Below are 4,035 nucleotides of genomic sequence, written 5' to 3' on the forward strand. Positions count from 1 at the left end.
CATGTACAATTAACGCCTTCATACTTTCAACATATTGAACTGTAGGATGTGGCTGAAAGATTACAGTGGTGTTTCAGTGCTAATTGGTTGTGTATTCATTTTGGCTGTGTGGAATCGTGCACTTTCATACTATTGACGAAGAACCTTGAATTATCCATAATATATAATCAGTCTATATTTTAGTTCAATGTTTACTGTTAAAAGTTTTGGGTATTTGTTTATAGAGGCATCATATATTTTAGTCATGTGTATGTTGGATTGAGTAACATTTTGTCATTAAAACCGGAAATATCTGTCAGACATCAATGCAGTTTCCTTTAGGGTATGCCTATGCGAATCTGGGGGTTCACCTACAAAGGCTATTTCAAAAGTACACGCCATTGTCTTTCTAATTAAGGCAATTGTGACACATGATTTTGTTACCGTGTGTGAAAGACTACGTCATCATTAATACGCCAAGATAACGTCATGATATGAAACAATATTTAAGTAATCGTATACAGGGTGACGGCATGGACAGCTAAGGAATCTGTGCCATGAATAATTTTTTTCGGTGTGTATGTGCGTGTGTGTCTGAATGTGCGTGTGCGTGATATATATGTTCGAGCACATTTCCAGCTGTTCAATCTTTTGATGTCTAAATTTCCGACAAGAAGCACGTGTCCATTGAATCACCATAAAACAATGACGATATCAATCATCCTTAAGACGCTCATGGTTAGCGTATCTTATCCAACCAGTGACAACTGACGCAGTAAGTCATTGTAGCTCCTTCTTCCTATAGGTACGAGTACATAAAGACTAGGCATAAATACAACACAGTTATCCTACTGGATGACATAAAAAAGACACACAGAGTGGTTAAGGAGCAAATATTATATTTTGCCCACAAATCATATTTACAAATCTCTGTCTCAACGTTTGGTATATTGTGTAAATATCAACGAAACCGATCCCAAACATTATAATGTAACAACTGAGCGAGCATATTTACAAATGTACAGAAGAAATAACGCAGAGGTGTCAGCTGCGTCTAAACGATTTAAATATATGCAACCATCCTACATCAAACACAATCATTGTCATGTACAACCAAGCTAAGATATAGTTGTAAAATCAGTGTTAAAATACTCAAGGTTTACATACAACTTGAAGCAAGTGTGTGTGTGTGTGTGTGTGTGTGTGTGTGTGTGTGTGTGTGTGTGTGTGTGTGTGTGTGTGTGTGTGTGTGTGTGCCTTTTTTCTGAAGCTGTGTATGTCTGGTTCGCCTTTATTACAACTCTTTCTGCCTGAGCTGAGGTTTTTGTTCAAATCTGATCATTTAGCCGATAGATCAAAATAGTGCAGCTCGATACAGCCATTCCATTCGCATTTGACCAATCCAACCTGGCTAGAGGTCATCTAGTTTCAGGGGACTGGTCTGCGAACCGTCACCTTGACATGCCAGAGACACGGTCAGCCTGACATGTTTCACTGGGGTTTGACTGGTGTTGATTAGTGTATAACAACATCCATTGAACTATGTCGAGCCTGTGCATGTAAATAAGGAAACCCCTCTTGTTCTTTCATGACAACTACAGCGGCATCAGTTACTTGCGGATGAACGTCACCTGAAAAGATCATTAGGCTGTAAACTAGTCCCATACAGAAGGTAACGGTAATACAATCAGTTGATGTAGAGACCATCTGTTATCAATGTGCTCTCTACCCTCGTAATTTACAAGGGGAAACGATTCGGCTGCTGAGCTGACACAGCTAACAGCTGATCGAGGTCCGGGAATGTTTGTGTTTGTTTTCTTTTAACTAGGACAAGCTGTGGAGTCTTTACAACTAGAGATGAAATATGGGGAGCAATGTTGAAGCATGGGGATGGGGCTGAAGTACGGGGATGATAGTGAAGTATGGGGAATGATGCAGAGGTACGGGGGTGAGGCTGAAGTTAGGGAATGATGCAGAGGTATGGGGAATCATGCTGAAGTTTGGGGAATGAGAATGAAGTACGAGAATGAAGCTGGTGCATGGGGGATGAAGCTTAAGTATTGGGGTTGAGGCTGAAGCCTTGGGATTAGGATTAAATATCGGTGATGAGGATGAAATATGAAGATTAAGAACACGCTTAAGTATCTGGGCTTTAAGGACAGTGAGCATGATGTGAATGAGACTGAGTGATTAATACTGACACATTACTTTGGACTTGTATGAAAGGTAAGCAGACACTGAGTTGAATAAAGTCCCAGCCCATCAAGGATCCCCTGCTCCCCAGTAGAGGAATATCTGTGAGTAATTGTCATGTTGGAAACACACGAACGTACTTACTGACGGAAGAAAGGTTAGACCCTGAAGTATCGCTTCCTTCACTGCACTGTCGTGCTTGAGTATAGCCCTTTTCGGGATGTACGAGACACTTGCGTAAGACTAATGGGAGACGCTGGGTCCGGTAAAGTAGTGCTACTAGGACAACTGCCAAGACGATGGGACATGTCACTACTGCAATAATTGGTCCTGTTGACCTTCCTGAATCAGGTCCTGGTCCACCACGGTGGACTGTAACATACAGGAATATTTAAATATTCTTTTGAAGCATTAAAGCACTGCTGGAAATAGAAAAAATAAACTGTTTTAGGCTGTTACTCTGTATACTCTGTATTATTTACACAATTGCAAAAAGCAAGCATATGCCGAAATAACACACATCGGCCTAACTGGGCAGTCAGTGAGATGCGCAACGGGATATCCATATCCCATATATTTACTCGTAGCACGACGGACTGTCGAATCACCTGGCATGAAATGCATATGGGGTCCATAGGCACAAAAAAATCATTTCAAAGATATTTTATGCTGTTTCATCTGTGTCGAACATGTCCCATGGGCTCAGCACATAAACATACATGGATTATGTGAGCACTGTGATATCGAAGATATAAAAGATGTCTTCATTGTTTCAAATACCGACATATTTAAGGCCTGTTTCTGTGTATATACGTTTCTACACAGTACATATAAAACATAATGCATTCCCTTTACATCGATTACCTTTTAAAGCAATACATTTATTGAAGTATTTCTAAGGGTTGCTGACTTCGTTGACACATGTCATCGTATACCAGTTGCGTAGATCACTCATGCTGTTGATCACAGGTTCAGACGCGAACATTTACAGACCGCGGCCATATTGTAGACTGCGGCGTTAAACAACACAACAAAAAGTAAATAGTCAATATTCTACATAACATACTGGACAAAAATAGTTATATATATATAGATATATGTAAAGTTTGAAATTATGACTATTGATCTATCCATTCACTGAATCATAAAAATACCAATCGCCCTATTTTATTTTGTCCAGTATATATTATGGATATTGCTTCCTGTTGTGTAACTAACTTATGCTTTAACGGTTGTATTTGTTTATGCGACTATTGCAGATAACTTACATTTGGGGCACATGGATTTGCATTCTTCCGTTGTGTCTTGAATTTTTTCTCCATAGCAGAGGTCTGCACACGAGTCACATCTCCCCACGTTTCGGTCATAGTATTGTTCTTCCGAACACGCTTGCTCTTTACCGTAATCTAAATAAAGACAATATAATATATCCTGTAATACACTGGTTTTCATCCACATAAAATTCACCATGTTAAATGATTGTGGTTGTTATGGGTTAACGCTTTCACGTCACAATTGTATCACAGAACAGGAATCAAAATTGGAAGGTGAATCAATATCGGTTCTCAATCACTGTACTACCTTATTTCTCCATATCGTATCGACCTGAACATAATATTACGTACGAAGTCAGTCGTTATAACTGACCCTGCCAAATACCACATTAACCAGTACTTCATTAATCGTGACAACAGAATGTAAACATTCAATGTACTGAGGATATATTCTCCTCCTCTACAATCACCACCTTCTCCACACACTCCCATCCCTCAAACGTGTATAGTTTATTAATTCAAAGGAAGCATAAACTATGTGTAATACCTATATTATAATAATATGCACAACCAACATCAAAATATACCG

At 39.3% G+C, this 4,035-nt stretch overlaps 1 long non-coding RNA gene across 1 annotated transcript; it reads right to left on the minus strand.

Moving 5' to 3' along the window:
* Positions 1-1,221: 1,221 nt before the first annotated feature.
* On the minus strand, positions 1,222-3,679 carry LOC137285145 (uncharacterized). Its single transcript, XR_010956955.1, has 3 exons — positions 3,441-3,679; positions 2,317-2,544; positions 1,222-1,610 (listed from the first exon to the last, which is right to left on the minus strand). It is a non-coding gene; the product is annotated as an uncharacterized lncRNA (long non-coding RNA).
* Between the last annotated feature and the right edge of the window lie 356 nt (positions 3,680-4,035).

Source organism: Haliotis asinina, chromosome 5 (genome assembly GCF_037392515.1).
Source record: "Haliotis asinina isolate JCU_RB_2024 chromosome 5, JCU_Hal_asi_v2, whole genome shotgun sequence".
Lineage (NCBI taxonomy): Eukaryota > Metazoa > Mollusca > Gastropoda > Lepetellida > Haliotidae > Haliotis > Haliotis asinina.